Here is a 14,933-nt window from a genome sequence, read left to right as displayed (position 1 = left end):
TTCATGCAGACAAGTGGGGAATGTGCAAACTCCACACATACAGTTGCCCAAGGCTCGAATCGAACCTGGGACCCTGGTGCTGTGAGGGAGCAGTGTTAGCTACTGATTCACCGTGCCAGCAGAAGAGGGGGCATTCACTGAAGTCTGTAGGGGGTAGTGTAATTTTTAAACGGTTAGCTGCCTTTTAGTCTTTTCTACCTCATAGTAAACACAAGCAGACACTCGAAACTGTTGCCGGACCTCCCCCACGTTTATATGAATGAAACAGTTGTAACAGCTTTCCTCGATAGTTGAGAGACCGCCCTTAACCACAGTTGTACAACATCATCCATATAAGGAAAGAACGGGAAGCTCGAACACTGATTGGCCAAGTGAATAACAAAATAATCTCAGGCACCAGAACCCAAATAAGGAAAACAGTGGGGAATCCGAGCACTCGTTGGTCAAGGCAACAGTAGTAGACCCAGCCCACATATGCATGTAATAAATGCGTGGAGATTACTCTGCTTGTGTGTGTGTACCTTTGGGAACAACACCCGACTTTGCAAAGTTGAATGAAAAAGTTTTGGACAGACTCCTCCGTGTCTTTGTTCCTGGGAAGGGAAATAAAAAGTGCCGTAGATGGGGCTGGACAGCCACTTATCTCCCACAATTGGGGGCTCCTCCGGGATGAAATAATTATTGCCGGGGGGTGGGGGGGCAGTCTCTTCGGCTCACGGATCAAGCCTGATTACAACAAAGACGCGTCTAGTACATATTTATACTTCTCACTGATCAGCTTGGTCCGTCGGCCGTCGGCCAAGAGAGGATGTGACCCGGCTCATTTAAAAATAATTTTGAATCCTGGAAAAGGAACACACGGACGAGTGCTGGGACGACCGGTTAGTGACTATACACGGGGGTACACACATTTAAAAAGGCCAAACACCTCCGTGCACGGATCAAGGTAAGAGATTCTTTTGTTCTTCCTTGTTGGCCGCGTGGTTTTGACGGTCATCTGTGAAAACGCTTTGGGCGTTTAAGACCAGGACCGAAGATAAACCACGGGAAATTGTGGTTTTGACGGTCATCTGTGAAAACGCTTTGGGCGTTTAAGACCAGGACTGAAGATAAACCACGGGAAATTGTGGTTTTGACGGTCATCTGTGAAAACGCTTTGGGCGTTTAAGACCAGGACCGAAGATAAACCATGGGAAATCAGACTTCTAAGGAAAAGTCAGGGAAGACTGCAAATGGGAAAGAAATACCCCCCGATAGTCCATTAGGTCGGAAGTTAAGTCTATGGACGGACAGTAGTAGAACGAAGGACTTAAAGAAAGAGACCATGATAAAATATTGTTGTTTTATATGGACCAAAGAACCTAGCAGCGCCCCCTCGGTAGTTTGGCCCGAGTATGGGTCTGATGAAGACTGGGTGTGTCAAATCCTAAAGGAAAGGTCGAGAAGAGGGATTGAGAGCTGGGAGGAGTGACAATATTGAACAGCTGAACCCCTTGCGAGAGGTGCCGTTTGGGAACGAACGGACCGGGTTCGTAGTACAACGTTTAAATTCTGGGGATATCCAGCAACTCCGTAATGAACTACCCCGTCTACTGGACGACCCCGTCAGTGTGGGAATACAACTGGACCAATTTCTGGGGCCCAGTATATACACATGGGCTGAACTGCAGGCCATGATGAGAATACTATTTAATTACGATGAAATTGTTATGATCCGGAATAGTGCAATGGCCATTTGGGATAGGGAGCATCAGGACGGCCCTCAGCGTGGAGAGCAGAAGTACCCCTTAGAGGGCCCCCAGTGGGATCATAACGACGCGGGGGGACGGGCCAGTATGACAGACCTCAGAAGCCTTATAATCAGGGGGATCCAAACCTGCGTGCCCAAACAGCGGAATTTAGCAAAAACATTTGAAGTTGGACAGAAAAAGGATGAATCCCCGAGTGAGTTTTTAGACCGTTTGCGGGAGTCCATGCGAAAGTATTCAGGTTTAGACCCCGATGGGGAAATAGGCAAGGGCATGCTTAAGGTGCACTTTGTGACTAAGTCATGGCCTGACATTCAGAAGAAATTACAGAAAGTGGAGGATTGGGCTGAAAAGGATGTTGCAGAATTATTACGGGAAGCACAGAAGGTGTACGTTCAGAGGGATGTAATGAGGGAGAAACATAAGACAAAAATGATGGTGGCAGCCGTACGGGAAGCTTGTAAGTCCACCGGAATGGGGGAGGGAGATTATGGGGTGGAAAGAGGAACGTCGAAGAAAAGTTGGAGAGGGAGAGAAGCGAGACGGGGCAGAAGTGAGAGAGGAGGATCTTATGGAATTGAGTGCCCTCAGAAGGCCGGATGTTACCATTGCGGGAAACTGGGACACTTCAAAAGGGATTGTCCCGAGTTTAAAAGGGAAAGAGAAGGGATGTATGAAATGGAGTGTGAACAAATGGATTAGGGAAGTCAGGGGAGGATCGGAACACGGGCCTACCAAGAACCCCTGGTAAATTTACGGGTGGGCCCATTTAGACAAGATGTTACCTTCTCAGTTGACACAGGCGCCGGCAGGTCCTCAATTCCCCTCCATCCGAGGGGGGTTGGCTTCCAAGCTAAAACATTAAACATTTCAGTAGTTAAGGGTGGGGTTTTTAGTGACAGTCACTACTCCCGACCAGGTTAGAACTATCCTGAATCAGAAGGCCAGGAGGTGGCTGACTGACTCGAGGATTCTGAAATATGAAGCCATATTGTTCGACCGAGAAGACCTCCGAATAGAAGTCGGGAGCTGCCAGAACCCGGCGGACTTTCTTTGGAAAGGGGAAGGGGAGGAGGAACTGGAACACTGCTGTTCAGACATAATAGAGTACCAGAGTAAAGTGAGGGAAGATCTGAGGGATACCCTCTTACATGCAGGTAGGCGGTGGTACATTGATGGGTCCTCTCGAGTGATAGATGGGAAGAGATACAACGGTTATGCAGTCATTAGTGAGACTGGTTGGGAATTAGTGGAAAGTGGACGGCTACCGAATGCCTGGTCCGCACAAACGTGCGAATTGTACGCCTTGCACCGGGCCCTGAGGAATTTAGAGGGAATAGCTGGGACAACCTACACTGACTCTAAGTATGCCTTTGGGGTAGTACACACCTTTGGGAAGATCTGGAAAGAAAGGGGAATGATAAATAGTAGAGGAAAGGAGTTGGTCCACGAGGAACTAGTAGCCATGATCTTGGAGGATTTGTTGCTGCCACAAGAGATTGCTGTAGTACATGTGAAAGGACACCAGAAAGACGATAAAATAGAGACCCTGGGGAATCAATTGGCAGATGAACAGGCAAAATTGGCTGGGATGGGGAAGGAAGTAATAAACTGCCTGGTTAGGATTCCACAGATATCCGAAATTACCGAAGTGCCCACGTTTACTGACAAAGAAGAAACTCTTCTCGCGTCTCTGGGGGGTACAAAGGATAGGGAAGGCAAGTGGACCTTACCCGATGGCCGCCAGCTACTAAATCGACCGTTGACGCGGGACATTATTGCCCGTTTACACCAAAGGGGTCACTGGGGCGCCCAGGCACTGTGTGATGCCTTCCTGCGCCGATATGCTCACCCTGGTCTGTACACGGTAGCCAAGCAGGTCACAGGAGATTGCATAACATGTCGAAAGATTAACAAAAGGGGGCTGCGGCAGCATGCAAGACAAGGGGGTAGGAGTCAGGCCTATAGGCTGTTTGAGTATGTCCAGGTAGATTACACTGAGCTCCCCCCCATAGGTCGCCTGAAGTATCTATTAGTAGTGGTAGATCACCTGACAGGATGGGTGGAAGCTTTCCCCACTACCACGGCAACGGCAACTCAGGTTAGCAAGATTCTACTCTAGCAAATCATCCCACGATTTGGGCTACCCCGCGCTATTGACTCTGACCAGAGGAGCCACTTCACCTCGACCATCCTCCAGAATGTAGTGCAAGCAATGGGGATTGACTGGGATTTGCACACCCCCTGGCATCCCTCCTCCTCGGGCAAGGTCGAAAGAATGAACCAGACCATCAAAAAGCAGCTAACCAAGCTCACTAGTGAAATCGGCCTGCCTTGGACCAAATGCCTACCCCTTGCCCTGTTGCAAATTCCCACCCAGCCAAGGCGGGATTTGGGCGTCTCCTCTTTCGAAATGTTATTTGGCCTCCAGTTCCATGGGCCGAAGGGGGAACCTCCTGTATTTGAGTCTCGGGATATGTTTGTGCAAAAATATGTGGTGGCTCTGGGGTCTGCTCTATCTCGTTTACGCCAACAGGGACTTTTGGCACAGACGCCGCCCCTCGAGTTTGCGGTGCACACCATCAAGCCGGGTCAGTGGGTCCTGATTAAAAGCTGGAAGCAACGTACCCTCGAACCAACTTGGGACGGTCCCTTCCTGGTACTTTTGACGACCGAAACGGCTGTCCGTACGGCCGAAAAGGGCTGGACACATTACACTCGAGTCAAGGGACCAGTGCCACAACCGACGGAGGACGAACGAACCTCTCTGACAAAGGCATCTAAGGAACTGAGACCCTGAGAACGAACTAATCGGACTTTTGCGAGTCTAAAGGAACTGTGCCCTCGGGCTACGGGTGTCGCGGAAAAAAAAAATGCGGTCAATCGTATTGTTAACTTGCTATGCCATTATCCTTGGGCTGGGTCATAGTGTGCGTGTTACCCACTTTGGCCTCCGGATGAAACAAATAGAGGACCGTCAGTGGTTCACCATCTCCGTGCTTGCCAACCAATCAACACAGACTTTTAGCTTAGACCTATGTGAGTTGGTGCCCTGTAGGACTAAAAGTCAACTGAATCAAACTAAGCTGAACCTAGAGAGAGAAAGGGGATTCCAGGGTCAGACGTTAGTATTACAATTGCATGGTAGGGAAGACCTAAATAGGCCTCCAGCCCCCGGGGTCCAGGCTATGGTGTCAGTTGTCCGTGATCCCATCACCCCCGGACGGGATTGTGGGCAGAATCAGTGCAATCCGCTCTATCTGACCATAAAGAACTTGGGAAAGAACGGGGCGAGCCTTAATAGAACAATACTGGGTATTAGAGTTGGGGGCCAGGCAGGATTGGGGTGGGGGGGGGGGGGGGGGGGATGCAGCTGTGCTGCACGTATATCACGGTCATTGAAGCTGAGTCTGGGAGCTCATCCACCACTGATAAGCAGGAAAAGATTAGAATAATTGAGGTGACGGATTTGGAAAAGACCTTTGAAATTGAAACGGGATACAGGGAGGCGAATGCCTGGATGGAATGGGTCAAATATACTGTGAGGAGCATGAAAAAGAGTGATTGCTACGCATGCACGAGTGTCCGCCCTAACCCTCAGGTGGCCCCATTCCCGCTGGGATGGGAGAAACACCCACGAGCTATGGACTGCATGATAAGGCTGTACCAGAACCGAGAGGCCTGGAACGACCCCACTTGTCGACCCTTGAGTTTGAAGTTTCCCCCCGTCAGGTCTGAGGGTGCGTCCCGCCCGCCATCATTCTCAGGGGTAACGGGTACGCACCAGGCCTGCATCTCTCGGACGGGACTACAGTGGGACGACGATGTGGGGACATTTGACAAGTGCAGCGGATCAATTCGGCTGGTCAATGAAACTACCGGGGGCGGGAATTACTCCCACATTCATGTGCCTAGGGCAGACCTCTGGTGGTACTGTGGTGGGAGGGTTCTGCGACCGACCCTGCCCCAAAAATGGACGGGCACTTGTGCAATCGTTCAATTGGCCATCCCATTCACCCTGGTATTCGAAAAACAAGAGCAACCCCGTTCTAGTGGAAGAACTGAGAGAGCTTTGGAGACCTCTTTCGATGATAACATATATTTAGATGCCATATGGGTCCCCAGGGGTGTTCCTGACGAATACAAGGCTAGGAACCAGATAGCGGCGCGTTTTGAGTCGTCACTGTTCTGGTGGGTGACCATCAATAAGAACGTGGATTGGATTAATTACATTTACTACAATCAGCAGAGGTTCATCAATTATACCCGGGATGCAGTGAAAGGAATAGCAGAACAACTGGACGCCACTAGTAGGATGGCGTGGGAAAATAGGTTGGCCTTAGACATGATGTTGGCAGAGAAGGGGGGTGTTTGTGTCATGATAGGCACTCAGTGCTGCACTTTCATCCCCAACAACACAGCCCCTGATGGGTCCATCACCCGCGCCCTGGATGGACTCACCACATTGGCGGACGAACTGGCCGAAAACTCGAGCATCGACTCTGGCCTCACGGACTGGTTGGAAGCTTGGTTCGGTAAATGGACGGGGGTGGTCGTTCCCTTTCTTGTCTCATGTATAGTGGTGGCAGGAGTACTCACTGCCCTTGGGTGTTGCGTTATTCCCTGTGTCCGGGGATTAACTCAACGACTGATCGAAACCGCCCTTACTAAGAAGGATGTTCCCTATGGGCAGGTTGAACGAATAAATCTCGAGATGGAACAACGTGAATCCCTCTTGGGTGGGGGTAGTATTAGAGAAGGGCAGTTTGATGAACAAGCTCGGGAGTTATTAAATGCCCTGGAGAAGAAACTTACGGTTTAAAAATTACAGGCCGTAAGAAAAGACACGGGGGATTTGAAGGGGGTAGTGTAATTTTTAAACGATTAGCTGCCTTTTAGTCTTTTCTACCTCATAGTAAACACAAGCAGACACTCGAAACTGTTGCCGGACCTCCCCCACGTTTATATGAATGAAACAGTTGTAACAGCTTTCCTCGATAGTTGAGAGACCGCCCTTAACCACAGTTGTACAACATCATCCATATAAGGAAAGAACGGGAAGCTCGAACACTGATTGGCTAAGTGAATAACAAAATAATCGCAGGCACCAGAACCCAAATAAGGAAAACAGTGGGGAATCCGAGCACTCGTTGGTCAAAGCAGCAGTAGTAGACCCAGCCCACATATACATGTAATAAATGCGTGGAGATTACTATGCTTGTGTGTGTGTACCTTTGGGAACAACACCCGACTTTGCAAAGTTGAATGAAAAAGTTTTGGACAGACTCCTCCGTGTCTTTGTTCCTGGGAAGGGAAATAAAAAGTGCCGTAGATGGGGCTGGACAGCCACTTATCTCGCACAAGTCTACAAAGTTTTCAGGACTGGTTGTCCCTCTTCAACTCTTGAAACAATCTGTGACCATGTATAGCAAGACTCGGACAACATTCAAGACCGTGTTGTTAAAGTCTGGGTGACATTTATATAACACCACAGTACATTTCCACAGTAAAAGGACAAGTTCATTCAGTACCTCAATCTGGTTTCACGAGAATGTGGGGAAGCCATTCATCCCATCAAAACTCCGGGGCAAAAGAAGGATAGCCCTTTCAGTCCCTCCTGCCTGTTGCACAGGAAGGTGCGAGTCTGCTCTCTCCCACATGTCACGTAGATGGGATCAGAAAGAACCATTTCACACCCGGAGTCACTTACAAAGGAACAGGAAGAGGTTATTCAGCTTGTCAAACCACTAACGCAGGAACAGGAAAGTGTCAGAGATGCTCCAACATCACAAACAAATGGAGCAGGTGCGACACAGACAGACTGCTCCAAATTGATCCACATGGTTTAATTACTCATGGTACATATGTGTAACTTTAACATGGGTTTCTGGCAGTCGGAATGAAGCCAACATCGTTTAGCCATTCTCCAAGTTACCTTCCATCTCCAAGAACGCAGACCCATGATCTCCGTGGAGGTAAAAACCGGTGGGGAATAACTAACTTTTTCAGAATGAAGGTGTTTTGGCTGCTGACAGGATTATGTACAAAGTGACACACAATGCAGTGTCACACAGTAACTGTGCTTTAAAGTGCTCAGAGTTCATTCAGATCCTGCACCTCGCTGTCAATCGACGTGAGGGTTCTGCAGATGCATGTAAACTGTCGTGAATCAAACATCCAATGAAAAGTATGACATTGACAACACATTCAGCTGTTTGGGACATAATGAGTTTCTGTCCATACCCATCAAGATTCAACTTCTTATTCTCTCAAAGCGCTACAGATTAAGCACATCGTTACTGCACTCTCTCCTCATGGTAACATCATGCTAGTGTTTCGTCTGGTCAAACTCTTTTTCACTGTCTCGGTGACAAAGAGATCATTGATTATAAAGCAGACCAAATCTTAACACAAAGCGCCAAATACTATCTCAACAAAACACGATCAGTGGGAAAGATATTCTAACTTTTGTACTTCAATCATTTTGCCTGAAAAGCCACATATCATTTACTTCCTACCCCTGTATGAATTCTGTCAGTGACGTATGACCAAGGACATCCAGGTCCTTTTCAACTAAAGCACTCGCCAACCTCTCAACCATTTAATAAATATAAATGTGCATGATGATATTTGTTGTTCACATCTGAATAATTGTTATACCTTGTGAACAGCTATTGCTCAAACACTGAACCTGCTGTCACCCATCAATCCTTCAGTCCAGAGAATAACAGTATTCTTCTCGTATCTCCGTTACTCAAATTTTGATCCATGTGGTATATATTTCACCCCTACGTACCCATGGACTCTAACATTCCCCATTGACCTGTATTCAGACATGTCAAGCGTCTTCTAAAAATGCAAATACTCCAATCCCATTGGTTCCCAACTTTCGATGTCACAACGGGCAATCTCCACAAACAGGTTTATCAAAGATCATTTCCCTTTCCTGAATCTAGGCCGAATGTACCAAATCATATCATTATTCTCCAAGTGTCTAGTCGTCACGTTCCTTATAAAAGGTTCCAATATTTTTTTCTCTCAAAGCTGACATCAAATTATTTAGTTTTCTGTTTTCCCTCTCCATCCTGTTTTAAATATTTAGATTGACAATAGCTGCTTTCCAGTCTGCAGGATCCTTTCCAGAATCTAACTAGCTTTGAAGAATAATCAGTAATTATTTCACTAGCTTTGTTCTCATCTCAATCACTCTGAGATGTAACTCATCAGATGCAGCAGCTTATGAAACTTCAATTCAATTAGATTTTCAATAACATACACTTCATTAATTCTGTTTTCCTGCAGTTTCCAATTTTTACCAGTCCCTCTGTTCCCTAATATTTGTGGAAAGTAGTTTCTGTACCTTCCCTTGCGGAGATGGAACCAATGCATTCCTCTCAGCAGGCAGATGGTTTCAGTCAACTCATGAATACACTGGAGGACTGCACTTCAGAGATGGTGGATATATTACCCACTGCTGCCTGTAAAGTTCCAGAATCAATCCAGTTTAATTTACCGTGAGTGTCAGCACAGTCCTGCTACTGGTGTGAGAACACAGGTTATACTGAAGGAGGGGATACAGCTCAGTGACCACCTCAGTTTTGAGACAAGCTGGTTTTACACCTTACACCTGAATGCATACAGCTTAGCAAATGTTCCTGGAAATCCCAGAGAGGAAACTACAGTGCCTCGCTCCTCCCTGTTAATACAGCTTCCCTTCTTTGGAGTCTCAGCTCCATTTGTTTATCATGGACCCAGACACACTGTAAATGCAGTATTCAGAGTGGGGTCCCCAGACCATCGGGGCTCCCTGAATGAACCCAGTAGCTGACATCACTATCCTGAGAACACCATCCAGACTCCACTGACTTTCCAGATGGCAGCAGCAAGTGAATTCCCCACACCTACTATGCATCCATTCACTACTGAAAATGCCTCGGTCTCCTCAGTTTCTCTAGGAGACAGTGAGGACTGCAGATACTGGAGATCAGAGCTGAAAAATGTGTTGCTGGAAAAGCACAGCAGGTCAGGCAGCATCCAAAGACCAGGAGAATCGACGTTTTGGGCATGAGCGAAAGAGTGCCTCATCTTCCGCCTGGGTACCCTCCATCCACAAGGGATGAATTCAGATTTCTCCAGCTTCCTCATTTCCCCTCCCCCCCACCTTGTCGCAATACCAACCTTCGAAATCAGCACCGTCATCCTAACCTGCAATCTTCTTCCTGACCTCACCGCCCCCACCACCTCACCGGCCTGTCAGCCTCACTTTAACCTCTTTCCACCTATCGCATTTCCAACGCCCCTCCCCCAAGTCCCTCCTCCCTACCTTGTATCTTAGCCTGCTTGGCACTCTTTCCTCATTCCAGAAGAAGGGCACATGCCCGAAACGTCGATTCTCCTGATCTCTGGATGCTGCCTGACCTGCTGTGCTTTTCCAGCAATACATTTTTCAGCTCGTCAGTTTCTCTTCCTGGCTGAGAAAGCTCTTACATCTCCACACAGTTGCACAGTAATAGTTCCTCTCTCCAAAGAAGCAGTTGACAATTGAACATTACGTTTCTCGACATCTCAGTGACTGTAAGTATTGCTGATTGAGTTGATCACCACACCCAGAGACGAGAGATAGAGGGAACATAACTCACGGTAAGCAGGGACATCCCGTAATAAATATGATATTCAGGAATATGTGAAAAGGGGAAATGGTAGAATAACTTCCCATTCTGTTTTCCTTCCAGTCCATCATCAGCAATCCTTTTGCTTGCTTTTCCTTTCTCTCTCTCTCTCTCTCTCTCTCTCTCTCTCTCCATCTGTCTCTCATTCACTCTCACTTTCTCACTCTTGCTGGACATCATCCACTCAACACAAACCTTTCGCTCACCCGACCATCCATCCCTGATATAATAATATTATTTCTCAGTTGTATTCAGTTTTGAAAGGTTCACTGAACTTGAAACGTTATTTTTTTTTTCCGACAGACTGCCATATCTGCTGAGATTTTCCAACATTCTTTCAGACGGTGGAGAATTTTATTTCAGATCGCCAGCATCCGCATTTCCTTGGTTATTTCACCTTTAATGTTTTTGTTTCGCGGGATGCCAGCATCACTGGCAAGGGCAGCATTTTTGTCCATCCTAACTGTCCTTGACCACGGGGCCATTTGTCAAGGCAATATGGAGGCAACCATATTGTTGTGGATCTGAGGTGACACTCAGTTCAGACAGTGGTTTATGCTTGCCATGAGTGAAAATAGGATTCATTCCAATTTTTGATATTGGAATTTAAATTTAGTCATCGGCTGTGATAGAATTTCAGACAATGCTTTTCGAGTCATAACCCGAGCCTCTGAATTACACAGTCAGTGACATTATTACTCTGTTTAAGAGTCCCTGTTGTGAAGTAACTGTAGAGACAAGAATAAGTTTGTGGTCAAACTATTTGTAACTGGAAGAGAGGTCAGAAGAGAACTGGAGCCATAAAATCTGTCGATAACGAAGGGGTAGATGATGGCAAAGTCAGCAACAGAACTCAGGCAGAGCTGGAGATTGAGGATATTATATAGGTGGGTGTCGGCAGGTTTGATGACAGAGAGAATATGGAGATACAAAACAGTTCACGGTAAATGGAGACTCAAGGTTCTGAACAGTCTTTTACATTCTCAGATGTTTATGAGTAAGTATTTTGGAAATGCATGAGAAGGAAGTGGCGTTTGTGACTGAAAGTTTATGTTTTTGTTAAATATAATCAACCAGAATAGCAATAACATTCAGCATCATACATAGAATTGATAGAGATAGACTTACCAGGCACACTAATAATAGCGAGGATGGGATAGTACCCAACTTAAATAATTATCAGTACGGCTAGTATCCACAACTCTAACCATGCCCAATCCTGAGGAACCCAGTGAAACCCCAGGATAAACTCCTGTCCATTGTTGTAACATTCCAGTCAAATGTTCTCAGATTCTGATCCATTGTTGGAAGATTCCAGTCTAATGTTCTCAAATTAAAATCCATTGTTGGACCATTCTAATGTTCTCAGGTTCTGATCTCTCGCTCTTTCTCTGTAGCTGCTGATCCCAACCTTGTTGATTTTGACTCTGCCCCGAATACTATGGCAAAACAAGTTGAAAGAAGTCCCGAATTATGGAAGAGGGAAATCCTTCAGTGACCCAGTTAGGTCCAGGAAGACTGATATTAATCACAGTCACTGAACAAACAGCTCCAGTCAACCCCATTTCACGGCAACTTTGATATATCACAATAATACTTGGTGTGGGTGGGATTTTGATATCGATGATTATTGGGCTCATGGCACATCTCCAGTTGTAAACATCGAGGTGGGGGAGAGACATCATTTTTTCTCTTCACAAGCTCGATTGTTCTGCTGTGTTTTGGCAGTATAGGAATTGCTGGGCTCCCGCGGCCATCTGTGTCTGATCACCAGGCCCGCTGCATCTTTTTGTTTTATTTATTTAAGTTTAGCTTTGAATTCTGTCTGTCCAGCATTAAACGGCTTAGGTGGGTTTCGGCATTTTTGAGAGACGCCTACAGAGCCATAGACGATGTAGGTACAGTCCATTCCTTGTGTTCTTGCAGCCGCGACCTTGTCTTGTGGAGTGATTGTCAAACTCTTACAGAACCAGGATTCTTAGTTTTACCTTTCACCTCTTATTGATGGGGTCTCAGCAGAGTTGGAAGGCAGTAAATCTCTCTCAGGTGCTACACACACTCTCTGAGTTTTCTCTCAGAACTGTCTTTTGATGTTCTTTCCTCCTGGATTGTCAGACAATCTGTTTCTTGCATTTGTTTTTTGACATTGTTGTGCTTATCGGTTGATACCATATTGGAGCAGTTACTGTATAGTAGTTCAATAAACTATTATTCTTCTAAGTTTTCGAACAGAATTAAGTTATTGCAAGTTCGTCTTCCTTTTGTTGTCTTTTATCGACAATCTTCGAATAAATAGTGTTTTGCTTAATGTCGAATATTTTGACCAAGTAAATTCTATCTCAAACACAACAGCTCACATTTACCAGCGGAATGGGCTGAGCTGGAGGAGTGATAATCATGTCAGGAATTATATCGGATACTCAATCCACCTCTCAGATGCATCCCAGACACACATAAACCCAGATGAGGTCACTGCTCAGCATGAAGCACTGCGTAGACCAGGCTAGTGCACTGCTCAGCATTCCGTCCAGGATCGAACACTGTTTAGAGCTCACAAGTTCACTACTTATGTGTCCAACAGTGCAGTGATATATAAACTTGGACTAGATGATCTGTTCAACACAGGGCGCTGTGCAGAACACAGAAAGGCATTGTTCTATACACACGGACTGGATATCTGTGCAGCATGGGGAGCTGTGCAGTAAATAGCAGTGAATTTATCTTTTAATCTGGAGCAGTTACCTTCCCAGCACACGCAGCTGTGTGCACCAATTGCTGCATTGCTGTGTAAAACTGTATTAGATCACTGCCCAGCGTGGGGAAACTTGCAGCTTATGCTGGAAGCGACAGGATGTGCAACACCTCTCCATTTCCAGCTCCATATCTCCAATGTGGCATGACACAGGAGTGCTGTGGATGTGAAACTCACTGCCAGAGAGAGATGGTGGGGGAATCAGTTTAAATACCAACAAATGGGAGGAGCTTTGTTAAAAGCGAGGGGAAGATTGAGAGAGAATTTCAGAGAATGACCTGATGGTAGGATTAAAAATTATGAAATGAGAACATTTCGATAGCGTCTTGCAATATAAGCCACTGTTTCTAGGAATGATGGGTGAGCAGGATATTTGTGTAAGTTATGATGATTGAGAATTTTGGATAAGCATTTGTCCTGCAGCGTTGTAACTGGGAGTAAGATCAGCAGAGTTTTCGACTCATTGGGCTGAATCGTACAATAATTTGTCTCAGTGCCATTTTCATTGAGTGTGACAAAAGAATGTCTGCACGAGGCAGAGCTAGTTTCCTGGTGTTATCTTATCGAACTCACCTCATTAACTACCCACCCTACCTCATGGTGTCCCTCTCATTCAACGCCAGCACGATTTTCCCACCCATTAGGGCTGGAGGTGCTCACCATCGCCCGGATGCACCTGGATATTCAGTGATCACTAGTACTGCTGCCATCATGAAAAGGCCAATGGGCACACCGTTGAGTTTTCTCAGTTTGGAGCTGCCCTGTACAGTTTACCCAAGCATGGCAGATAAAGGGAAATTACACCACAGCTTGACGACAGAGGCACGGAGGTCATGGTGAATGGTCTAGTACAGAGGGGGACCATTCTCTTCCCAGACCATGGTCTGAGCACACCACCCAGCTCAGTGCAGTATCTGCGTCCGAAGAAAAGTCCAGCAATACAGGAAAAGCATCAATAACCTTCCCCGTTCTGTCAGGATAAGTGTCAACGTATTCTCTCTACTCTCTCACACTCATTGTATATCTGTTAGTGCCTTCCCCAGAATAAGGCTCCATCACTCTTACTACTGCAATACAGCACCTTCTCTCTCTCTCTCTCGCTCTCTCTCTCTCTCTCTCTCTCTCACCTACGCAATACCCCACATGGTTACAAAATGTTCTTATGAGTGCAGTTTCTAGAATTCTCTGGTTGATGTCATTCGTACAATGTTCCAAATAATTTTCAAAATAATTCAATTTCAGCAAAATGTTCATCCCTCAGTATGCAACGCATCAGAGGAAGGAGCAGAGTTTTACTTTTTTTAAATCACTCAGGATGAAAGTGCATCATGAGGCCATTAATCCTCTCAAATATGCTCCACTAATCAAGCAAAGGGACCACCTAAACACTTGAAGACTCACTCTCTTCTTGAAGACAGACGCCACTTTGGAGTTTCGCCAGTTTCACTGGAACACGCCTGTAATCCCGAGAGTTATGGAATATTTCACACAGTGCCACCAGTCACTCTGTAACCATTTCTATCAAAACATGCTATGAATTGCTGATGAGCTGTTTACCTTTGGTCTTTTCTGTTTGAGAAAAGCCTTGTTCATTTTGTGAGAGACAATGCAAAACTTTCATCTGACTACGATTTTGTTTATAATATTGAAACTCTTCGTGCCTTCCCCTGCGAGGAACAATGTAAAATAATGTTTTATCTTCTCTGCATGTTCCCTTAAATCAGTTCCCCAGTCACATCCTGCAGGTGTCCCATATATTCTTTC

The sequence above is a fragment of the Chiloscyllium punctatum genome, chromosome 23, assembly GCF_047496795.1.
Source record: "Chiloscyllium punctatum isolate Juve2018m chromosome 23, sChiPun1.3, whole genome shotgun sequence".
Classification (NCBI taxonomy): domain Eukaryota; kingdom Metazoa; phylum Chordata; class Chondrichthyes; order Orectolobiformes; family Hemiscylliidae; genus Chiloscyllium; species Chiloscyllium punctatum.
The sequence above is the reverse complement of the archived record's forward strand: the minus strand, read 5'-3'. Positions refer to the sequence as shown.